The following is a 26331-nucleotide window of genomic DNA, read 5'->3' as shown; positions in this document are numbered from 1 at the left end:
ACTTACAAGGCATGTAATAATTGAGTAATTTTCACCGCTGAACCAGTGCTTACTAAAATTCTTAAGTTGCCAACCTTTATAACAATGGCTCATCTTAAGGGTTGTTTCCAGTTGACCATAGGATCCACCAAAATCATGGTAATGATCATCGTCGTTTTCTGAGCAGCGGAATAATTGTATAATTAAATGTATTAAAATAAATTAATAAGAACCAGGAGACACCAGCCGCCTTTTTAAGTGTGCCTAAGTATGCCGGTGTCTTCAAACATTCCTAGTGCTACAATAAATTGTAAATCGAACTGGATCAGCACTTGAATGCGAAATATATTATACATCGCGAAGGAGTTGATTAGATTGGACACCACATTACAGGGCAGCGTAGAATTTAAATAATATTATAACTACATTCACTCTTTAGTGTGTTAATTTTACAAGCTGGTCTTTTTCACTGTGGCAGCGACGGCGACGGTGTGCGGGCGCAAACTAATCTACACTTCTTCAACATTGCAGGCGGTGCATTCTTTCTATCGCGCTCTTGCGTTCATTTCTCTCCCGTCGCTGTTGCTGCCACGAGTGTTTCGATGAATAGTGTAGTACTTTAAGCTAATGTGGAGCCGTACCTGGTGACTTGCACTAGGTTCTATTTTTTGTGAATGCCTTCTATTTTCTGCTGGGTTGTTGTTGTCTTCTATTGCCAAACCTGAGCCGAGCAGGGAAGTGAATTCTGGTGACCTAAACGACCTCGCTAAAGCTATGGCTGAGAAGCAGCCGGGAAGCATAAAAGAGGTCGTTAAGGTATTGAATGAGTTGGTGACTAAGCTAGATTCTTTCGTGGCAGACATTAAAAGTGACGTTGCTTGGATCAGTACCTCAAACGGTGAAATTCGGTTGTAAATCACTGGTCTTCAACGATCCGTAGAATTCTTGAGTGATGGTTTTGAAAAATTGAAACTTGCTGTTGAGGCCTTCCGCGGTGAGCTTTCTGCTGCTAGGGCTGATAATGAGCAGTGCTGCATTGAAAGTGAACTCCTCAAAAAAGAACTGAAGCAGGCTAAGAGTGAGATAACTCAATTGAAACAATACTCAAGAAATATGAATGTTATATGAATATGAATGTGAATATGAATATGAATGATTCAAGGGCTTCCGGTTGTACCAGATGAGGACTTTCTGAAGGAAGTTGGAAAACTTGCAGGGTATCTGAGGGCTGGCGTCACTGAGAATTACATAGACGTTGTGCCTCCTGTGCCATCCCGAGATAAGGGTAGGCCGCATGTGGTCGTAAAGTTTTGTTTGAGAGCCGCCCGGGACAGAATGCTTTCGGCAGCAAGGAAAAGAGAACTGAATGGAAGGGATTTAGGGTATGACACAGATGCTTCGATCTATGTAAATGAGCATCTCTGTCGCGAAAACAAATCTTTGCTAGCAAATGCGAGACAAGCAAGGAAAGAGAAAAATGGAAGTTTATCTGGATGTTTCAAGGCAAAGTTCTCACGCGGAAATTGGAAAAGACATTTGTTTGGCACATAACGTGTGAGGAGGAATTGGCGCAAGTAGTTTAACAGGTCGTCACGGTTGGAAAAATGGTTTTCTTAGTTGTGACTCTGCATATCATTTTTCTTTATTTTTCTGATCCCTTTGTTAAACAGGAAAACAAAATCCCGTCCTTCTGTAGAATTTTATATGTGTCTAAACCTATTTCTTCATATTACAGTAACACTTCTTTTGGGCCTAGTTGGTACATACTTTTGAACTAAACGTAACAGCGCAAACAACTAAGACGAGCCACAAAAAGAAAGACAGGACACACACTGGCGCGTAGGTATATATATGCATCGACAACGAAAGGAAAAAAGAACTTGTTAGTCAGCGCCAGTGTGTGTCCTGTCTTTCTTTTTGTGGCTCGTCTTAGTTGTTTGCGCTGTTACGTTTAGTTCTTCATATTACACAGCATTTTGTGTAACCAATACCCCGACTCTTCATCTATATTATGCAAATGAACTTTTGTATAATGCTTTCAATAATGCTGTGTGCTGAATTGGTGCCATATTTCACTTCTCTGTTGTCTATGCTAGTTTTTGTAACATTGTACAACGAAAGTATGGCTTCATAACGATTCAGCAACATCTCTCAGTGAGTACGTTTGCCTTATTCAAGGGTTGCTGTCTTGTTATACTTGCTATAATTAATTTCTGCATACATATGTAATCACCACAGTCTACTAATGGACTCTAACACGATGGGTGCTAGTCCATCGGAACGAAATTCACATATTGTAGACTACCGCATATCACCACTAGCTGTACTTCACATTAATATGCAGTTTGCTCGTTGCAAAGAGGAGAACATCTTTGTTCTTCTTGACGAGTTTAAATTTGGTTTCTCTATAGGTATGCTAACAGAAACTTGGTACCGTGATGACTCGGACGTTACTAATATCGCAGATTATAATCCAGTTTATTTAAATAGGAAAATAAGGACAGGAGATGGCGTATGTATGTATTGCCCGTCCTGCTTGGACCAGCTTGGTCTGCAGTATGTAATAAATAAATAAATAAATAAATAAATAAATAAATAAATAAATAAATAAATAAATAAATAAATAAATGAATGAATAAATAAATAAATAACTAAATAAATAAATAAATAAATAAATGTTAGACATGAGATGAGATACGAATGGCTTAACGAGTGGTCTCAATGCACGAATTATATTGAAATTGTATGTCTTAAATTATAAAACTCTGTGTTTGTTGCAGTATACCGACCACCCGATGGCAGCATAAACAATTTTATACAGTATTTAGGTAACATAGTTTCCTCTGTTAATGACAATAGATATAGACTCGTGTTGGGAGGTGACTTGAATATTGATATGTTAGCAAACACAAATAAGCAAAATGATCTTTTGGCACTTCTTGATTCCCACTTTTTATCGAATGTTATTGTTAGTCCTACTCGTATTACTGACTCGAATGCAACATTATTAGACCTGTTCATAACAAACTTTCCCTTCCATTGCGTACTTTCTGGAACTATTTGTACCGCTATCAGTGATCACCTACCTATATATTTTATTGTACACCAATCGCGCTGCAGACCCAGACAGGCTGCTTCTGGTATATATTCATCATCATCATCAGCCTGGTTACGCCCACTGCAGAGCAAAGGCCTCTCCCATACTTCTCCAACAATCCCGGTCATGTACTAATTGTGGCCATGTCATGCCTGCAAACTTCTTAATCTCATCCGCCCACCTAACTTTCTGCCGCCCCCTGCTACGCTTCCCTTCCCTTGGAATCCAGTCCGTAACCTTTACTATATGTTATAGAGCTGTAAATTTAAACTCTCGTTCGCGCTTTCGTGATGAAATCGAGCAAGCGCAATGAGATGACTTATATTCTTTCTCCTGTGCTAATTTAGCTTACGACTATTTTATCCGAACGATCAGTTCAGTTTATAACAAACATTTCCCACTTCAGGTTTTTAAAAGACCAAAGCCTGCCCGCAAACCTTGGATGACTACAGAGATCCTAAAAATGATGAAAGAAAAGGATAGGCTTTTTCATGCTTTCCTAGTTAGCCGAAATCCACATGCTTTGAGGATGTTTAAGAAATCTAGAAATTTGATCATAAGTTACAACGGCAAGCAAAACGAGATTACTACTGTATCATGTTACTATTATAAGAGATTTAAACTTTACCTCATGCGTATTGGTATTTTGAAACCTCTGTCTAACCAAAACACTCTATCTACATAATAACCAACCTAAGAACTTTTTTGAAAATCAATAAATTCTGACGAAGAAGAAGCACCGGTTAGCCCGGCCCATCTTTAGGGTATGAAATGTAACGAAGAAGTGCCGGTCAGTCAGGCGCATCACCAGCGCTTTACGCACGCGGTCAGTTCGGACTGTTCGCAGGCTTTTGACTACAGCACCAAGTTCGATCTCTCTCTCCTTGCGTGCTTTGTCAAGATGCACCTTGACATTTGGTGGAGAGTGCTGGGTACGACTCCATCAACGCTGGAACTTCGAAGCCGAACCCTTCAACCATCTCGGCCCATGCCGGACGATCCCGCCCGGCCTTTCTCCTAAGCTGCTCCCACGATATCATGGACCTTACCGTGTTATTGCACAAATTTCCCCCGTGAACTATGTCGCCGAGCCTGTGTAGCCGTCTTCTGATCAGCGCCGTCGCGCTCGCGAAACTGTTCACGTACACCGGCTCAAGCTCTTCTACGATCCCTCTATGCTACCTTATGCTTACATCGCCAGGATGGCGCCTCTTTCTCCGGGGGACAAATGTAACGAGGAAGAAGCGCCGGTTAGGCCTGCGCATCTCCAGCGTATGAAATGCGGCGAAGAAGTGCCGGTCAGTCAGGCACATCACCAGCGCTTTACGCGCGGGGTCGGTTCGGACTGCTCGCAGGGTTTTGACTACGGCACCGAGTTCGATCTCTCTTTCTCCTTGCGTACCTTGTAAATAAACACCTTGAAAAAATAAAAATAAAGATAAATAAATAAATAAATAAGTAAATGAGATCGAATCATTCGCTAGGCACAGCTCGTGACTGTAAATTTGGACAGTGCTAATGCATACGTTCACGTTTGTTCCTTGCCAGCATAACGTTAACCTGGCGCCTTGCAGTTCTATTCGTGCGTGGTTCGTGCGACTCAGCCTGTGCAGACGAGTATAACGCTTGCAGCGAAAACAAACGAGGAGGCCGGAATGGACTGTGGGCAAGAGAAATAAAAGCAAAGAGAGAAACACGTGGCAAACGAAGAAGAAACAAATAAGAAAGCACCAATAAAAGCGAACCGGAAGCGAGAGCAGCCGGAGTCTCCGCGACATTTGCAACGGCGCGTTGCCTCAAGGCCGCTTTCACGTAATGCGACTGAGTTTGCCCGGCGAACAAACATGCGTTATCCGGCGCACGGTCTGGGTGAACTCGGCCGCGCTTCCGTTCCGTGCACCTAGATTCCGCGAAAGAATGCGCTGCTCCTCGCGAACGTCGTCCTCATATTTTCCTATGCGTCGTCAGCGTTCGAATATAGACGGCTGTCAGGGAAGTAGAACCAATAGGCTGCCTTCCTATGACATTCTTGGCGTAGTCTTCCCCACAATTGGCAATGCCTGGTGTTTGTACTCAAGATTATTGTACTCTCTTCTGATATATTTTGTATTGCTGTTTCACAAATTTTGTCTTCGAGGGCATCTACCGTGGTTAGCGTTCATTTCGTGGAAAACTGTGTCAAAGCGCCCAGAAACAATGAGGGAAATTAAGGAAAGTGAACTTGACGTCAGATCTGGCAAGAATGGCATCGGTAAGTATCGTAGATATCACCGTGTTCCCAAAAGTGCTGATGAACATTCCGGCTATTTTTCTACGAAAGCTCGCCGTTCAACGTAATATTTGTTTCGTCGCCGTGCAATAGACCAAATGAAAACGTAAATCTACAAAAACAAAAAGTGAGTCTTCACGCAGCCTGCGTTCCACATACAAAGTGTACACTAACATTCAAAGTGCAAAAACGCAGCCTTCTGCGTGGAGGAACGTCCGTTTAAAAGATGAAGAGTTACCTCCTCGAGGACTAACTTCTGAGAAATTTTTGATAAGTGATACAAGCTGTCAGTTGTTGAAATTTATACCGTATAAGCTCTTGTAGTAGCCGCACATTTTCGTTATTTTCGCGTAACAGGTTGGGCGTGCGGCTATTGCAGGAATGACAACGCGTTGCTTCGTTTAGGTGAACTGATCTTCAGGGAATACGATGGGCTCATCGTCACTACCTATATCTGCCTAATGTTCTATCTAGCACTAGACATAGTAAGAGTTGAATTTTGTGTTCATTTCAGATGACGGAAGGCGTAGCACCAATACATACAAAACACGTCGACGTGCACGTCTATGTGTTTTGTATAATCTAATAAATAAACATCAGTTCTTTGTTTCCATCATAGAATTATGACATTAGTAAACTGCAGTTGTTCGTTGTGCAGCTTAGATGAACGTGAAATGCCAATAGAAGAAGGAGAGAAGACGAGAAAAAAACACATGAATGCGTACTAGCTGAAAGTTAAACGCACGCTTTCGGTGTGTAGAAAACACTCAAAATCCGAGAAGTGAGAAGGACATATCAAGTTATTGCCGTTTTCTTCGGTTTTGGGGGCGCCTAACAAGTAGGCATTTCTATAATTTGCACTTGCTTCTCCCTTGTGGAGTGGCACGTAGGAATATACTTCTAATATGACGAAAAATCTCTACCCCTTATATTATAGAGCTCTCTCTCACTCTCTCAATCTCTCTCACAAAACATAAGATGGAAAAACCATCATCACGAATAGACATCGACAGGGTGAAAAAGGCGAGAAAGGAGAAGCTATTTTTGCTTAAGTTTACTTTATGCCTCAATCATAACTCTGACAGTTTCACTATTATTTCTACATCCTAACAGATATATTCTTCCAGTAGTTTGGACTATCATGAAATTTCGGCTTCATTTATATGGTGGCCCTTCCGCTATGCTGTTGCGCTGCTAAGCATGAGGTCACGGGATCAAATCCTGGACGCAGTGGCTGCTTCTTTATGGGAGCGAAACGCAAAAGGCCCGTGTCTCATGCATTGGGGGCACGTTAAAGATCCCCATGGTGGTCGAAATTATGCGCAGTTCCCCGCTATGGCGCGCCTCGTACTTATATCGTGGTTCTCTTGCATGTAAAATCGCAGAATACATTCATTACGAGGTAGTGACAGAACACCATCCCTTGTAGTGGCTGGTCGATTTACGAGAGTCGTCCTTACAACTTGAACAATGGATTCTCCGTCTACAGGAGTTGTTACCGTCGTCTAAAAATCGGATCGCAAATGCGTCGTTTTTATCTCGATCCCGTCAAGCCTTGCAATAATGACGTGGACGAAGAAGGCGAATTTCTTGGGGTTCTCAGCGCATCTGACGTGATCTTACGGCAGCTTGAGCATACCGAAATACGCACTCTCATAGATCACATTGAAGACAAGAAGTTACTATGCCTCGGCACCTTTATCCCAGTCTCTAAACCTTCTGTCTTCGTAAGGGTGTCCTGTACAAAAAAAAGTAACGTAGAAACTTCTCTAGTTCTAATTATTACAAGCCGTTAGCACCTTATCCATCTGTGTCGAACTACAACGAACCGTTATCAACCGTACTCCGGTGGCGGCTGCGTATGGCGCCCCTGCACGGGTCAACTTGAAAGCGATCTCGGATGGACTCGCGTTGAAGCGAGATGCGCGAGCCCCTATCTTGAAAGCGACCCGAGAGTGCGGCGTCTGATGATAGCTTCGAGAGCGGTGTGTTCCAACCGGTTAATTTGCGTTGAAGCGAGAGATAGCACGAAGGTGAATTCGCTCGATACTGCCACCATACCTTGAAAGTGATCGTCTTATGGTACGGACGGACGGACGGACGGACGAACGACTTTTCTTGTTAGGTAAGCATAGAAATGCCTACGCATTTAAAACTCGAGTGCCCACAACAAAGTCTATCGGACTGTTATGTCTGACGACCTCCGAAATGACGTCCTCATTGCTTGCCATGATGAGCTGACATGTGGACACTTTGGTTTTTCAAGTAGTTTTGCCAGAGTACGCCCGACGTACTACTACCCCAGACTTCCTTACAGTGTGAAGAGTTACAGGCTAAGCTTCCGTCAACGTCAACGCAGAAAATCGCTGTCGACAAAGCCCGGCAGGTCACTCCTACCGGGCTTTACTGAAACCTAGCGCGCCGTTTGTTCAAATCAGCATAGCTCTGCTGGCACCCTTTTCCTTGTCAGCCAGCGGAAACAAGTGGATTATAGTCACCACAGACTACGTAGCCGTTTACGCCGAGACCAAAACTGTACAAGGTGGCACGAGCTACAACGTTGCTCCGTTTTTATAGATCACGTTTTCCCCATACAAGATGCCCCATCATACGTCATCACCGACAGAGGAACTGCCTTTACAGCCCAACTGATTTGGAACACCTTCAAGCTGAGCTGCATGCTACGATCGAGAGGGGACTCCCCATCATCCGAAGACGAACGGACCGACGGAACGGTCAAACAGAACTATTGCTGGCATGCAGTCGATGTAACTAGACGCTCAGCAAAAGACAGGGGATCAGGTGCTGATGTACGTTAGACTGGCGCACAGCGCCATACAGGAAGCCACACAAGTCACGCCGTTCCCTTCTGTCTATCGGCGTGAAGTACTGGCGATGCTAGACGACATGCTTCTACCCGACGTAGACACTTCATTTGCTTTCTTTGCCGAGCAACTTATTGAATATGCAGAGGAAGCTCGTCTACCCGCGCACAAGCACATCACAAAACAGCAGGCTACAGAAACACGGCGCTACAATCTTAGGCGTCCGAAAGTAGAATACCATCCAGGTCACGAAGTCTGCGTGTGGATTTTGATCCATAACCAGGGGTTGTCTGGGAAGCTGCTTAGTCGATACTTTCAATGCTACAAATGTAACGAAACTTTCGTGAAGGGAAGTACGAGGGTAATTCTGGACGGTGCTGCGTCACCTAGGCGCTGACAGTGCCATTTTGATATATTCCGCGTTGTTGGCCTAAAACCTTGTTTCGTGCGTTATGGGGCCGCAATTCCGACCTCACGCGACTTTTGCAGTTTCAATTCACAGAACGCTCAATGCTGTCTGTTGCTTCTTGTGCGCGCACTGCTTTGTTCCTCTTTTCATACTAGTTTAGTAAACCTCAGGTCGATGGTTTTCGTTTGGCGGAGAAGAAATGCCACCAGGTTTCCCCAACCAGCGCTGAGAAAGAATATACAACAGGGACGCGTGATCTGGAAGATGCTGGTGCTGAGAAAGAAGTTGAGACTGAGGACGAAGGCCTCAGAGGATCCACGCCATCTTGTCTCGCTCTCTGTCTTGCAAGCTCTTTGCAAGTATTCAAGTGTCATTTAGGGAAACTATACTTATGTTACCGAGCATGGAGGACACTGTGAACAGTAAAATTAATACTTTTATATGGCCCAAATATCTTTGCAAGTAATTGGGTCTTACTATTGGCTGAAATGCCGAGAGAGAGAGAGAGAGCGAGAGAGATGAAAGGCAGAGAGGCCAACCGTATTAACTTTCCAGGTTGGCTACTCTTCCCAGAGGGATGGCGTAAGGGCAGAAAATATAGGAAAACAAAAAAACGCTCAAAAAAAGTTGGAATCAGTTCGCAAATTCTGTTGCTTTCGATGAGTCCCGCTTCTTTTAAAAGGAACGCTAGCGTTCTTAAATAGTGCGCGCCGACGTCTGCTGGGGCCAGGTTCCAAGAAATGGGGTTTGGGTAAGGGGATGGTTGTCAGTCTTGCGTAGCGTTGTGCTGAAGACAGTCATTAAAATACTTCTTTTCTTTCTGCATTGAAACGGAGACAATCTCACAAAAGGTGCGCTATCGTCTGTTTGCACCCGCAAACTTCGCCTTCTGGATTTGTGGTCATTCCGATGAGGTAACAGTACGCATTAGCAAAAGCTAGTCCACTCCATAGACGACAAATTAAAGCTACCTCCCGTCGTGGTGAGCCACGTGGAAGGTGCAGCTTCAGATGAGGATCCAGTGAGCAAAGTCGCTGGTTCTTAAAGTTTGCCGAATGGCATTGGGCCAACCTGAGCTCGCGAGCAAGCGCACGGAACTTTCCCTCTGCGTCTATTTCTGACATAGGGATAGAGACACAATAGCCACTGTCATACAAAGATTGAGCAGCTGCGTCGGATTGCTCGTTTCCAAGGATACCACAATGACTGCGCAATCGTTGAAATAAGATGTCATGTCCTGTCTCAACGTGAACGTTTCTCGAGTTCTTTCTCAACAGTCCTTTCTAAACTTGCTGAAAGAGGATAGTTGAGAAAGACAAAAAAATGCTCATTATGAGCTGTGAAACGGCCTTTGAGCCGTTTCAATAGAGAAGTGGGTTCTCAGCTTAAGGGATGCACACGTGTCGGCGACTTCTGCGAACTGATCGTGTAAATGTGGTTTCCACGTGATGAATTTCAAGAAGGATTGAGGCATCCTTAGTGGGCGCATGTGCATGTCTCAGCTTTGTCCGCTTTGTGTGGCAAGAATTGAGCTGCAGAATTCCAAGTCCTTGAATATTACTTGATTGTCAAAAAAAATAAAGGAAAAGACGCGTTTCGAAGTATCTCTCGGCTCGTTTTGTACAGCTGACACGCTTCGAATTTTGATGAGAAACGTGTCCGATGCTGAACAAGACTGTTATGCACCTCTTTTGCGAGTTGAGAATGAACATATCATCGATATTATTCAAGCCATGAGGCTGTTGCAGTGCACTATTTTACATGGACGTATGTTGTTTTCTTTATGAATTCTTATTTTTGGCGTTGACGCACGCGAAGACTGCCTCTCAATACTACTGTCAGAAACGCACACCTCGTAGCCTGTTAACAAAACAAGACACAATTGGAGCGGTTGTCTTCATCTACAATTCTCCAAAAGGAAACCTGCAGTAAATAGATATGACCAATGTAAGGCTGAAATGAGCGAATCACAGAACTTATAGCGTTGCCACTTTTCCTTGCGCAAAGACGAAAGGAATTCGGCAGAGGAAGCTGTTGCGCAAAGCGGAAGTGGCCGATAGAAGTAAATAAGCAGAAGCCTTGACTTAAGCAATGTGATGGGCAAACAATTAAAATGAAATGGCACGATAACTTTCACAAGGGCGGAAATAAACGCAAAAGGACAATAATGTAGCCACGCTTCTAGCAAGAAGAAATTGCAGAAGTTGCGTCGTTCAATCTAGCCTGCAGCAATCGTTCACTTACTTCTCCAGGATTTGAGCATGTGCCATCTTCATTAATTCGCGTTCTTTTTGGTTTTATCACTCCCTTCCTTTTTATGTAAGAGCGAAAGGCGTGAATATGTGAACTTGTGTGTATGTGAATGGTCAAGCAATGAACTAGAACCACGTTGAACTTTGCAGAAAGAAACAAAAGTTCAATTTCTGGTATTAGTGCAAGAGAACAGCACGGTGTCCTACATAGAAGATAGAAGTAGACTAAAATGAACTCTCGGCACTGATTTTTTTCCTCTTCTCACAAAAACAATATCCGTGTTGTCCCCTTTACCGTTTGTTTTCTGTTGTTGCGTTTGTGTTTCCGCTTGCTGACATGTTAAACTTCGCGTGCCTTGCAAAAGGAATAAGAAAAGAAATAAAGTAGGATAAGCAAACATCACACTCGTAGCTTTCTTTTTTTCAAATCAAAACAATCATATCTACAACCACACCATTCAAAAACATGTGGCTACTATTGGCAGAACAGAGGTGCCAATACGCTGAAATTATACGCTGTATTCTTACCAGTGACATGTGCTTTTACGCCTCTTGACATGCAAGGAATTTCAGCATTTGAAGGCAGAAAGTTCGTCAACCTTCCAGAGCTAAACTAGGGCAGTGGCAAAATTTTGAACTGTGACGCGCCCTTTCTCTTAACGGCACGTGGATTAGACTGAAGTCCAACGACCTCCATGTCACCCGAACAGGCATCATGATGCGTGTCAATTGCAGCGCCAATGCGAGTGCTGGCGAATAGAGTAGCGGTTCAATGACACGCTGATCGCTTGAAGAGTTTCTGACAGGCCCCGACCTACTTATGAGTAGAAATTCCGAGTGCTAGGGCCAACGAATGAAGCTCAAGCATCTCAGGCAGCCTTGCAAGAGAAACACTCGCGAATGACACGAAGTAGATTCACTGAAGTTGTATGACCTCTGTCTATATTTACTACCATTTCAAACTTCCGTAAAGCCAACAGTTCGGAATTCAGAGACAACAAAATAAATAAATAAAGATAACGGCGTCGATAGCCGTAGCGCGACGCGACGGTGGAAAAAAGTTCTTATCCTCAGTGAAACGAATACGCAGGAACACGGATGTGAAACATGGGAACTAGTTTGTTCATGAAGAAAGGAAATCAAACAAAACTCGCTGAAGCCTTCGACATAAGTTAGTGTTTAAATATGAAACATGTGGGCAATTCTAGTGTGAAAGAACTTTACTATTAATTGAAAAATATCAAATCTTTCGGAGAGCGATTCTGTACAAATAATATTGTTGAAATTTCCGGAGAACAATTCTATACAATTAATAAAGCTGGCACTTGATGTATCGTGCGCTCAGTAAAACACACTAAAACGCAGTATTTATCGCACACGTGGGACAAGGTTTATACATGGATTTATTAGTATGTTTATGATTATGCACGGAGTTTCCTTTTTTCTAGATAGTCTGTTTATCTTCGTGCGCAGCTTTTCACAAGACTTCGTTTTGCTATATCGCACGCATAAAAGCACACTTGCTTAGAACATTGGAGACTGCGCAGTTTCTGTGTCGTGACATATTCTCATTGTTTGCAATAACTTTTTGCGCGGAATACAAAGGCACACAAATGCTTAAAATAATTAGTGGTGTTAAGAAGAAAACATAGTGACTCATTTAGAAAGGTGGACGCTTCACGATTTCTTTGGGCCACCTGCGGCATGATAACGCTTACCGGCATCATAGTTTAGAGTGGTGGTTACAGCAAGATATCATCATGAAACGAACGCAAGGTTCTGTTGTATTCAATTAACAATGTGTTTAATTAAGATTGCTCAATTACCAAGTTATGGACATTTTTGAATAATTGTTATTTATTGACAAGGTATTGACAATTTATTTGGATACCTGAAAAAGGTTTTTTTTTTTTACACCCGCGTGCTTATATTTAGGTGCACGTTAAAGAACCCTAGGTGGTCGAAATTTCCGGAGTCCTCCACTACGGCGTGCCTCATAATCAGAAAGTGGTTTTGGCACGTAAAACCCCATAATTTAATTTAATTTAAATGTTTTTTTTTCTCTTTTCACGGTATAAGAATGCGTCAGCTCTCTCTTTGCCGTTCCTTAGCACTTACGACGTAGTTATCCGTTGCATTCTAAACCTCCCAGTATCTCTGAACCAATAAGGGCCGACAATTTCTTTTCTTTTTTGTTGCGCCACCGAAATGTCATGTGAAGCGTGAACTCGTCCTAACTTTCTCTCGAGGGAGCAGTGAAAACCTTCGTGCACAAGAATATATACAGTACGATTACAGCAAGGAATTTGGGCACATTTGAGTTTAGTCCACCATTTTTCGGAGCATGTATCATTCGAACGTTTAGTACTGATAGCATCGCTTCAGTATTTTCTCCGTGAGGCAGCCTCCTCCATTTAATCATTTTGCTGGGAACTCACATCATGTTATTAGTTTGCCGCTCATTACTATGCGTCGCTTTCACTGCATAAAGCAAGTACTTTGCCTGTGGCTGGCGACGACCTCCTGCTGTTTTTGGAGTTCGAGGTGACTTAAGCGTCGCTAGTTTGAAAAAAGACTCATCTAATGTTCCACCATTTTAGGTGCCGAAATATAAGCGTAGGGCCCTCATTTTCTTACAGTCAACGGCGCCAGTGACTTGTCTTTGAGTGGTCGTGGAGGTGAGTGTCGGTTTATAAAAACACTTCGCTTTTGAGGTATTTTATCATTTTACGAAAAAAAAATCAAAGGTGGCCGCGTCCCTGAGGAAGTCGCGGAAAATGACGTCTAATGCCATAAGCATGTTAGTGCAACGTCAGTAGACACGGCATGAACAGAGTTGTTTGTCTACAGCAGACCGCTCCTTCACAGACCCAGGATGAGCAGTTTTTGGTACTGAACGCATCACTAGAATGTTAAAAAAATAGTTTGCCTCTTCTACGCATTCATTGCAAATCGGCAAACTTTTTTACTCGATAGACGTGTCTCGTCGACAGAAACACAACATTCTAGACTTGGGAGGTATTTAGCGTCTGCCGGCGCCCGGGTTGCGCAGTGTCGGCACAGAGCGTTAAAGGTAACTAAGAGGGGTTGTCTATGTTCTGCAGGACACGTAGAACGCCGTACCTTAGCTGCCTATCATAGTTTTAGGGAGGCGCGGTCCCCGGGTTTGCGAAACGTGCGGAGAGCCGTCAGCGATTCGGTTATACAATACCTAATTTCAACAGTTGCCCCTATGTAATGTCCGGGCGAATAAACTACTATATCTGCAGCTACAGGACAGCTAAGCAAGCGTTTTGGTGAAACCTCGCTACTGATTCGGGTTAGTGCATGCGTCATAAAGGTATGGCTGAATGGGACATCGCTTTTTTTTTTCACAGCCGTGGCTATCCAAACAAGCGCGATCACATTTGCGAACTGGTACAGAAACGGAGGTGTGAGACGATGGCCGAAACTAATGACGTTATTCGCCAAAAACAACGAAACCGCCCGTGCTCCGTTATCCACCGGACAGTGCGCGCGCGCATTCTTTTGTCGGCCTCCTTCCAAAATTTAGGCCAGCGCTTGTGACGCCCGCTCGGCTTCCACGAAATACATGTTTTACGAGCAAGAAATCGATAACGTCCACCTGCACACGTCGGTCTCACTGCATTACAAATTTAATGAATCCGGTTTGTTAAGTATAGGAATTTGACCAACCAAGTAGCACTGACGAGTGCATGCCTGTTCTTTGTAAATAACCATTAAATTGCCACATGATAACGACATGATATTTGCGCCTGCAGAGTCAGCTACTAGGTATCGCTAGAGCACACGTACCTAGTAGCAATAAACTCGTTAGTGAAAATCTGAGAAGGCTGCAGCCGTGCGTGTTACCACTAGCATAATGGTATTTGTAAGGGTAAGAAAACGGAAAGGCTGATGAAGAGGACAGCAGAAAATGTGTGGCAACAAAGCGTAACTTATATTTCCATGCGAGAAAAGCACGAAAATGAAGCTGTATAGTATAAGGCTGTAATATTCCACGGTACATCTCATATGCTACCCGCTTTCCTCGCCTTAAGTGTAACGCACCAAACAAGTGAAACCTGGCTAACCTATACCGTCTTTTCCTTTTCTGTATTTCTACAACCTCATATTCCACTCCACGGCTTTGCGGGGTCTTTGCCAACGGAATCGGTCACTCCTTGCACCAAACCATAAGAAGCAAGTAAAGATTTGTGAACCGTTAATAATGCCCCCACGTGATATTATTAAGCTCCTTGACTTTTCAAAAAATTGATGAAGCACGAACCGTAAAGCCTACCTTGATATTAAAGGACAATAAATAACACCTGTGGCAGTTGCAGTGCAGTGTCGCTAAAAGAGAAATGCTGCAGTAGGCAAAATTGCAATGCGAGTTTGCTCTGACACTCCGTTAGGCCCAGCCCTGAAACTTTACATGGTGTACATCGGAGTATATGCTGGCAGTATTCGCCACGGCTAACAGTCTTTCTAGCGCAATTCTTCATTCGGATACCCAGCCTCGGAGGGTCTTAAGTGCAGCAAGCAAGTCGCGGATCCCCTGAGGTTTCGAAATGACAATGCTCTACTTCTGTGCCCCATCTTTAATCACACTAATTCCCACCAGGAAATACGACTTTTGTTTAATTGCCGAACTTTCCATGAAATATAGCTTGGTACACGGTGGAAACGCATTAAGGAGCGAAGCATGCTGAAGACAAATGAAAGGTCATTCATAGTAAAAAAAAATCGCGGGGAGATTGAGGTCTGGGGGATGCAACAGAAAAATGCATGCTCCTCGAGTTGCGTTCACGCACTTGTTAACGGTACTTTTCTCGTTGTTTCTGCATTCATACAAACACAGCACATTGTAGCACTCATACCAGCCTCTCAATTAATGGCCACAGAGATGCGCTTAGGCATGTCTATTGTTGTTTTAACCTTTGTTTAAGGGGACTGCTCCGTAATAAACAGATTTCTGTTTCGGGATAAGAAATATAGTCGTGTTAAATTTGGGCTATACCAGCGGTTTGAATACTTCATTCGTACTCCATGGAAAACGAACTGCTTACAAATTGGTGCGTATATTAACAATGCACTCTACCATATATATTGGATTTGCAACCACTGAAGTTCCTCAGATGAAGTTTGCTTTGTTCTAAGAGGGCGAAATTCATTTCGGTCACTTGTTTTATCTGCTCAAGCAAGAAAGGGTAGCTGTTTCTACCTACTTTGTTTCAATATTCGTTATGGGTGGAGTCACGATAGGGATTCGATAGTAATATATCTTACGGATTAGTGCATTGTTACCACATGTTGAGGAAACACACAAAGCTATCAGCTTCACGTAATAAAATCACAATCTGAAATATATGTGTGTTATTGTTATTATTTGTTTATTATAGTTGTTGTTATTATTGTTGTTAGATTGTTATTCTTAACCGAGGGCCCCGTTGCAGTCTTTGACTTTGGGACCCTCGTCTATATATTGTCTCTTACCAATTCATTGTATTTAAAGAATAATAAACTCAATTCATTAGCAGTGCTGTACATGATAGATGATTTTTACGTAAATTACCACCGATTAACGTGCCGCCGGAATTGACACAGCACTGTCCAACAGCGTGTGCTTAATTTATTAAAATTATAAGGCGTGTCTTTTCCGGCTTCAAACTCACTCAGTGCATGCGCAGTTTTGTTTCATTTTTACTGTCAATATTCTGCAGAAGGCGGTCTTTGTAGAAGCGAGCATTATGAAAAATATTTCTTCTTGACTTGTTAAGCTCGTTTGCCATAATGGCATGTGGAGTATACTTGAGTAGTAATTGATCACTAATCAAAACATGGGATTCTACACACCTGCCACTGTCACATGCCAAGATGACCATAGTTGTGAGGTTTCAAAAACAAGCCTAAGGCAATTTATTATACGGTTATAACATGCGATGCTACTCCTACTTATTAATGTATAACCAATAGGTATAATATTTTGTTGCGCGTGGAAGCAAAGCATGGTGCTGTCAGCACTGGAAATCTTCCTGAAGGCTACAGCTGTAAACCAGACATAACAGGGACACTGATCAACAGACGCATTAAGACAACATGCGTCTGTAAATGTAAGTACACAGTAAAAATATGGCAGGAGATGAGGAATGCAGAGCATATAAGGAGTAGAAGCGTTTAAAATGTCTAGAACACTATTTGATCCAGGACATGAAGGACTTCCCATCCCTCGAGACGTTTTATGGGCTTAACAAAAAAAAAAAACATTGCAGTTGGAACCACGGTATATGATATTAACGGTCGGTGTAAAGGTCAGTAGTGTCACCCTGTGGTTTATCTCTAGGGCATGCTGTAGTTCACGGTAAACTTTATGCGCCAGTCAATGACAGATTAATGAAATTTTCATAGCGTAGGTGCTTCTTGAAGCAAGCCATAACCTTTTACCAAGATAATACCGTGGAATCAGGTGCATCTGATGGATCATGTACATAATTAAATCACAAACGTCATGTGTTGATTCACACCGCGCGCGTGCCCAAGAGTACGGGCCTCACATAAAGTTCTCACTCAGCGCGCGGCTACTGCCAGTTGCGCCAACCAATCAGGCGCCCCTTGTACCTCGTCGCCAGAATCTGCGGTATCTACACCACTATTGTGCTCTCCTGCTCCATACTCTTCTAATAAAGAAGGGTTAGCGTCATGCGGACAAATAAAGCTAGCACAATGTTTGTAACCCGTAAAAAAGCATGAATCATGGCAGGCTCTTGCGTCATGCTTTCCCCGTTCTCGTTCTCTCGTGAATTCGGTGGTGCAGGCTCGGTCTCATGATTAAATGTTCTGAAAAATAAAAAAAAAAGATAAAGAAGGGACGAAGTCTCAGTGGGAAGCGGAAAGACCATTGCAGATTTTGTAGTTCAGAAAGAAGACGCAGAACACGCCTGGGAGAAGTGTCTGAGCATCAGGGCGTTTTTGTGCATGCACTCTGATCTGGCTAGCCAAGACGCATGCTCATGTGCAAGCAGCGACAAATCTTAGCACATAATGTCCTTGGTGTGTCTTTTGTATCTTTTATCATTTGATTGGCTTGTGAGTAATTGCAGAAGGTGCAGAATATGACGTTATGCTGCTGGCTTTTCTATATTGACTGTTTAAGGACGTGTGAAAAATTTTTGTTATTGCCAAATATTTTTCGCATATCGCTTCATATTATCGTTCTTTGATCATTCGACAATTTGTTTGTAGGTAACCAGTCAACACAGTGGTTGCAAACACTTCCAATTTGATTCAAATAAATAACTCAATAGGAGCCCTGCTGGAGTACACTAAATGAAGTGGTTTGTGATTCCGTACGACTTCTACGATTCTCGCATGGTCGAACGATTAGAATTACTGCTTCTGCAGTAGTCAGGTGAAAAAGGAAGAATCGTAGAGACGACTTCCTTTATCTGAGCACTGTGTTTTGCATAGGACGGTGATTTGTTAAATTGGCAATAAACATCGATTGATTGGACTGCATCTAAACCCGGGGCTAAGTAAGTTCGCTGAGAATTTCGTGTTGATGAGCAATGTGAAACTTCCAGCAGACCGAGCCTATGCAAAGACGTCGGAAGGCGTACTAAATGCAGGGATGGGCAGATTTGCAAGGATTGTAGGAGCTTTGGCGATGGTCACACAAGCATGTGCACAGGCCGCGTTACAAGTGCATTCGGCATTAGGTGCTATGCTGCGTCGACTTTTGTGTTAATTTTCTACCGATATATTGAGGGATTAGAGTCACGACGTATCTTTCGTCTAGTTGGTTCATATTCGTTGTAAAACAATCTCTGCTACCTGCGAATAAGGAAGGTGGTTTAGCGGTGATGCCCAAGTCGCCGTACTTGTCAAAGGCATCCGACGAACATCACGAACAAACCCGAAGACTCCGACACGGGGCCTTTCCTGTACTCGCGTTCAAAAATAACGTGCACGATGCGCTCGATTCAATGTGCAGAGCAGTTAATAGAGCAGATAGGAAATCTATGTGTACTAAGAATCATCGCGACAAGTCTCTACAGTACGCTGAAAACGTTGTCTTCACAATTACTTTGGAATGCGGCGCGTCATGCATACGCCAAACGGAAAAATGCCCATTGAAAGAACATAAATGCAAAACAACGAAAATAACAGCAAGGCATCTAGGTATTCAATGCAGAGGCTGTGGCTGCGCACCATTATTTGAAAAAGAAAAAAAAAACTAGCATCACGTTGAAATCAACAGACAGGCTAACAAGATGAGATTGTTGTAGCCCTAGAAATCAAAAAGCTGGGTGATTCCTGTGTCAGCGTGCCGTCCCTCAGGATTTTGCAGAAGGACATCAGATTTCTTACAGGATCCTTTTTTCACACATGGTAGGCTTGACGATGTGATGCTATTTCGTGTTTCTTACATTTTCTTTAGTTATGTGTGAACATTATATCCGCGTTCAGCCGGTACTTATTCTGCGCATCCATTGAATAAACCTTCAGTTGTTAGTGTGCCCTGTATACGTGTCGTTCTTCTTCGTCTGGTACCTTGTGTTTTCTCGCGCTGTTTTACTACGGAGGGATTAAGCGCATGCTCGGGCCAGGAAAAGTTCCTACAAGAAGCAAGGATCAGAGTGCCAGCAGAATGGTGCGTGAGCGGTGACCATCGAAATGTACAGTGAGTTTAGTGCGAGATTAATCTGTATAAACCAAATAGGTGGTTAGGAACAAGTTGAGCATTTGAAATTGCCCTCGAAAGTGTTCATAAAGAACATGATTTGTATAATAAATCCCACAAGCTCCGATATATGGAGGTGAGACAGAAAAAAAGCAGGTCTGGGTTATTTTTTTAGTGTGTGTGTGTATGCCTTGCATTAGATCGAAAAGGAGCAGCATAATAGCAAAGTCAGCTTACTTTGCACATTGGGAATCACGTCAAGTACCGTGACGGCTCTCACTTGACGCAACAAGCAGGGGGAGGGGGGGAGTCAAACGCGATTGCTACTCAATGTAGAAATACCAGGGAAATTTTTGAATTCACGAGATGATAATGCACCCTGACTTGACCTCCAGTGTGAAGCGGTGATGGTAAACACCTGTATTGGGCACTATGGCTTTAGTAGACAGGGCGTCGATAAGTCCCCATAAATTAAAACTGGAATCACGGTGGTTGGAACAGGAGGTGTTTTGGTGGGGTCGCACATTGCACAAGACTAAAAAGATCACCGAAACCAATAGCCATAGAGAATATCTATATGAGCCACAGATGTCATCTTTGACTTACTTGTGCGGGAAAGCACTGCGGTCGAAAAGTACTGTCTTATGCATTTTTTTTTCATAACTTGAATAGACATTAAGCTGCCAAGCGTGACAGCTTCATCATGCACATAATGCCGGACATAACTCCATTGTCCTTTGGCGCCCCTGTTGCATGTCTGTGATGTCATACCGCGATAGATGAAAATGCGGTAGTGCGAAACGAGCTCAAAATGAAAGTTACAACTTGACTTATTCTACGTGTACTCATGATTTCTGCCAGTACTACTCAGACACTGTATTCAAAGAAATTATGTTATCTACCTTGAACAGACAGAGCACTCCAGGGAATTTGAATTTCTCAGTATCCGCACGTTACGCATACAAACGTGAGTGCTTGCATGAGGAAGCATTGCAAGTAGACAGTTACGCAGCTGTGACGTACGCCCATTAAACTACCGTGCAACAAATACATTAACAGATTGATTTCAACACACATTTCTTACAACTCACGAATAGCTGGCCATAATACCCAACTGTATATATAGTGCAAATGAAATGAAAAAGAAAATAGCGAGAGATAGAGGGCACATTCGCTAACTCCAACAAATCATTATTTCGGTGATAATGATCATCTAGCGCATGTGCAGTACCCTCCGTCTTTCCATGTTTATTCGCGGTTCACTTGCAGTAGTTCGCAGAGACAAGGCCGAATTTCTGCCCTTCATATGCATGTATGGTATATTGGCATGCAAATCTGATGTGTATAGCCGTTGCACCCTTGCAGACTTACATTACATTGTTTTAGTCTGACATAAAAACTTCATTGAAGAAAGTTCTGTGCATCGTAGCCAACAATTATACGCAATCCTGTCAATTTTCGGCGTGGTGGTATATGATCACTTCGCATTATTACGGGTCAGGGCTAATACTGGTATCAATTCCTTTATGAGGTTAAAATTTGAGTTAGGACCTTGCAGTTCCCATTAGTGGTTTAATAGAAGCCCCTACCACGCAAAGAATAAGGTTTGTCCTGACGTTGACATCGCGGAGCATTTCTTGGTATCTCCGCGGCGATCGCGGCAAGGCACTTCGCCAAAGTCCTCGAAATATTTTCGAATGCCATCGACACGAGCTGCGGGAAGTCGGGAATAGATGAGCGACGCACCTGTTGCCGATGGAGACGTCGGAGGGCACTGGCGCGGGCGTGTGGTCCCGGTCTGTGAGTGGCGCGTCCAACTCCGTCTGACTACGCGCACGCACTTTTGCGGGACTCTCCCGGCTTCCCCCAGAGTTTTTATCCCGGCGCGCGCGCCGCGATCGCGGCAGGGCGCGATCGCTCGATGCGTGACGTCACGCGGTCGTTGGGAGTGGATTCGCTGCTCCGTCGGTGCGACGTCACACGCTTTGCGGCCGACGTTGACGACCAATCAGACTCGACTAAAGTCGCCGCTCTCGTTTTATTAACAGTTTCCCGTCTCCCTCTCTCTTTTTTTGTTTTGGTTGTGGTCACTACAGTGGTCCTATCGCCTGGCGCTTGGACAACGATCCTGGCTCCCACGGAGTCCCGTTTCGGGATACGAGCTTGCGCGATCACGACCCCAACGAGGGAAATGTTCGCTTCACAGCTCTCCGCTCAGGAATATGGCCGCGCAATATGTTTTCCCGACAGTCTCTTAATGTAGTTACTAGCCTGACGCCACCCTCAATCTAAGCGAACATAACAGGCTATAATTGCAAGGCGATATAAGCACGCCAACAACATTCAGACTCCGATAACATGGAAAGCAGGTATGACAATGTCGACGTTACAAGTTTCCCCATGAGAAGTCCGGGTCCTGCACGCATATGTTTCTCAGCCGGAAACAAACACTTCAAATTGGTTGTGACTGATTACCATGATAAAATTGCCTATCGCAAGTTAATTTTGCTTTGCTACTAAAGAGCATGACTCAAACGATGTACAACGAAAGCATCACGGAGACATTGTTCTTGCTGTCACTCACTCTATTTGCGTTTCTTTTTTATTTCCACATATATTTACGCACCAACGAAAGAGATTCTCGTTTTTTCCAATGTTTTCGTTTCTATTTAACAATTTCACGACTGAAGTAAAGCAGTTTGCTCTCCTCCGTAGGAATTATCATTGTTATTTACCTTCAACAGATTGTCATTTGAAGCGGTGCACCGATCACCTGCTCATGCAGGCACTGCATCCTCAAGGAGTACACAGGAAGCATTTACCGATGCATTAGTAAACATCTGCAAATATTTCATGGCCGCCTTCATTCACAGGAAAAGCGGAAAAATAACCATCAGAAAGCGCACAAGGAAAGGATACATAACCGTTTTACTGCTGTTCACTGTATGCTCAAAACAGTAGTCAAGCTCTTATACTGGTAACGATTACGGACAAGGATCAACCGAAAACATTTAATACGCTGAATTTCGGAGAAGACATTCTTCTCTTCAGCAACACTGGAGGTGACTTGCAATAAATTATCGAGGGCCTTATCTCTCAATATGAAAGAGTCATCATCGTCAGCCTATTTTACGTCCACTACAGGACGAAGGCCTCCCCCTGCGATCTCCAATTACCCCTGTCCCACGCAAACCGATTCCAACTAGCACCTGGGATTTCTTGATTTCATCACCCCACCTAGTCTTCAGCCGTCCTCGACTGCGATTTCCTTCGCTTGGCACCCATTGTGCAACCCTAATGTTCCACCGGTTATCTAAACTACGCATTATATGACCTGCCCTGCTCCATTTCTTTATCTTATTATCAATTAGAATATCGCTTATCCATGTTTGCTCTCTGATCGATGCCGCTAACTTCCTGTATCTTAATGTTAAGTGCAACAATCTTCCTTCCATCACTCTGCGCAGTCCTTAACTTTTTTTCGAGCTTTCTTGTCACTCTGCAAGTTTCTGCCCCATATCTCAGCACCAGTAGAATGCATCGGTTGTACACCTTTTTTTCTAGTGATAATGGCAAGCTTCCAGTGAGGATCTGATATTGTGCGCCGTACGCACTCCAACCCATTTTTATTCTGTAAATTTACTTCTCATGATCAGGGTCCCCTGTGAGTAATTCACCTAGTTAAACGTACTCCTTCAAAGACTCTAGACGCTGACTGGCGATCCTGAACTCTTCTTCCCTTACCAAGATATTGATTATTACATTTGCCTTCTGCATATTAACCTTCAACCACCCTCTCATACTGTCTCTGTTAACGTCCTCAATGATTCGTTGTTACTCGTCTCCAGTGTTGCTCAACAGGACAATGTCATCTGCAAACCGAAGGCTGCTAAGATATTAGCCGTTCATACCTACTCCTAAGCCTTCCGTGTATAATAGCTTGAATTCGTCTTCCAAGCACGCAATGAATAGCACTAGAGTGAATGTGTCTCCGTGTCTGACCCCTCTCTTTAAATATACTTTCCGATTATTCTGGTGGAGAATTAAGGAAGCTGTGCAATCTTTGTAGATACTTTCCAAGACATTTAGGTAAACGTCCTGTACTTCTTGATTGCGTAATGCCTCTATGACAGCTCGTATCCCTGCTGAAACAAATGCCTTTTCGTAATCTATGAAAGCCATATAGAGAGGCTGATTGTACTCTGTGGATTTCTCGATTACCTGATTCATGGCATGGATGTGATTCATTGTAGAGTATCCCTTCCTGAAACCAGCATGTTCCCTTGGTTAACTGAAGTCCAGTGTTGCCTTTATTCTGTTCGAGAAAATCTTGGTGATTATCTTATATAATACAGGAAGTAAGCTAATGGGCCTATAACTTTTCAATTCTTTAACGTTTCCCTTTTTGTGGATTAATATAGTGCTGACATTCTTCCAGTTCTCTAAAAGCCTTGAAGTCGATAGGCAGTTCTTATGAAGGGCCGCCAGTTTCTCAAGCATTGTGTCTCCTCCATCTGTGATTAAATATACTGATATTCCGTCTTCTCCTGTCGCTTTTCCGCGTGTCATGTCTTGCAAGGCCCGTCTAACTTCATCGCTAGTTATAGAAGGAGTCTCTGTAACCTGTTCATTGCTACTTCAAATGGAGGTATCATGGCTGCTTTGGGTAATGTACTGGTCAGTACAGAATTCTTCCGCTGCTTTTACTACATCTTAGAGATTGCTGATGATATTACCGAGCTTATATTTCAGTGAATGCATCTTGGTTTGTCCGTTGCCAAGTTTTCATAACACAGATTTCAAGCTGCGTTTATCTTTTACTGCTTCTTTAGTCTTTCTTACGTTATAATTTCGAATATACCTTATTTTCTACTTGTTCATCAGTTTTGACAGTTCCACGAATTCTATCTCAGCTCTTGAGTTGGACACTTTCATTCTTTGTCGTCTCTTCATTAGATCCTCTGTTACTTGCGAGAGCTTACCTACTGGTTGCCTTGGTGTCTAAACTCCCACTTCAGTTGCTGCTTCTGAAGCCAACCTAGTTACGGTTTCATTATTTGCCTCTATCTTATCTTCATTTTTCCGTTCTAAGGCTGCATATTTGTTTGCAAGTGCCAAACTGAATTGGTCTGCTTTTACCCTTACGAGGTCTAGGTTGGTCTGTTTCTTCGTGACTGATTTTACTCTTTCTCTCTTCAAATAGATGTCAATCCTAGACCTCACTAACCTATTATCACTGCACTTTACCCTAACAGTCCTACATCCTGCACTATGCTGGGATCAGCAGAAAGTATGAAATCTATTTCATTTCTTGTTTCACCATTAGTGCTTTTCCAGGTGCACTTTTTTTCCGATGCTTCGTGAAGATGTCCATTATTCGCAGCTTATTCCTTTCCGCGAATTCTACCAACCTCACTCCTCTAGGGTTTCTAGAATTGATGCCGTAGTTGCCAATTGCTTGCTCACCGGCCTGCTTTTCCACACTTTTGCATTGAAGTCGCCCATGGCCGTGTACTGAGTTTGAACTTTTCGCATCGCTAATTCAACATCTTCATAAAACTGTTCTATTTCTTTATCATCGTGACAGGAGGTTCGAGCGTAAGTTTGTACTACCTTTATTCTCTACCTCGTATTCAGCTTTAGGCCGAAACATTATTACGGAGAAAACTGTTGCATCTGGGTCGCAAGCCCCAAGGGTAGCGTTGGCCTGGCGGCCTGGGGCACAGCTGGAAGCATCCGAAGGTTCTGGCAAAGGATGAGTTGACTGCTAACAGAACAACTTGTTTATTATAGCATCGCAAAAGAGCGGCCGGTCAGGTCGACCGAAGTGGAGAGACGGGAGAGCACGTTGCTCTACGGAAGAAATCGGAGCCTCTCTCGGCGTCCGTGGGCTGCTGCTTTTATACTCTCGGAGTCGAGGGCAAGGAGGAACGGCTCGGGATGAGGCGCACGTGACGGCGGCGCACGGACACGTTGAGACGAGAAGTGACGCATCCGCCGGGCCGGCGCCGGTCAGACCTCCTCGCTTCACAGTTGGGGAGCTCCTCTCCCCGGCTGCCGCGCTTTGACAAGCGTGGGCACCAACATGTACACACACACACACACACACACACACACACACACACACACACACACACACGCACACGCACACGCACACGCGTGCGCACACACACACACACACACACACGCACACGCACACACACACACACGAAGACACGTGGCATTGAAACATGCCTGGACGTGCTTGGGAGGAAGCGTTGCGGCAGCGCTGAACGGGCCAAAATGTCCGCCGCTTTGAACGAAGCCCCGGCGTCCGTTGCATCCGCGCCGGCTATACGGCGCGTCGGAGGCGAAACGTAAGAAAGCCAACGAGTTGTTCCCATAGGGAAACAAAGCAAGCATATGTCTACAAGCTGCTCTGCCTATACGCTAACAGCCAAACATAAAGCCACAAACATTTTGAAAAAACGAACTCCTCTGTAGCCGTGGTATGGCCCTTGGAGCAGAACTCCTCTGTAGCCATGGTACTAGTTGTAGCACTAAAAGGCGCAGGCACAGAAGAACAAGGAAGACACACACGTAGCCATGCCTACGTGGCTACCTTGTTCTTCTGTCCCTGTTCCTTGTAGCGTTACACCCCTAGCTCTCCGTCGTGGTATGACGTGGCACACCGTAGACAAAAAGTAAATATTGATCATCACAGCGCTACAGCACAGGCAACGTTTAGCCTTGACAAACAAACACAGGTTAACGCACAGATCGAAATTTTCGAAAGGGCTGCAGAACTAAGGCTCCCACACCTCTTTGTTGTCTGCAT

General features: G+C 43.8%; 1 protein-coding gene across 1 annotated transcript in view; it reads right to left on the bottom strand.

Moving 5' to 3' along the window:
- The window catches only part of LOC126537811 (uncharacterized), a 156371-nt gene extending 134995 nt beyond the window's left edge, over positions 1 to 21376 (bottom strand). Inside the window, exon 1 of the mRNA XM_050184898.2 lies at positions 21261 to 21376. The gene's annotated coding sequence lies outside the window, so the exon portion shown is untranslated. The remainder of the gene's footprint in view (positions 1 to 21260) is intronic.
- Between the last annotated feature and the right edge of the window lie 4955 nt (positions 21377 to 26331).

The sequence above is a fragment of the Dermacentor andersoni genome, chromosome 4, assembly GCF_023375885.2.
Source record: "Dermacentor andersoni chromosome 4, qqDerAnde1_hic_scaffold, whole genome shotgun sequence".
Taxonomy (NCBI): Eukaryota; Metazoa; Arthropoda; class Arachnida; order Ixodida; family Ixodidae; genus Dermacentor; species Dermacentor andersoni.
The sequence above is the reverse complement of the archived record's forward strand: the minus strand, read 5'-3'. Positions and strand labels throughout refer to the sequence as shown.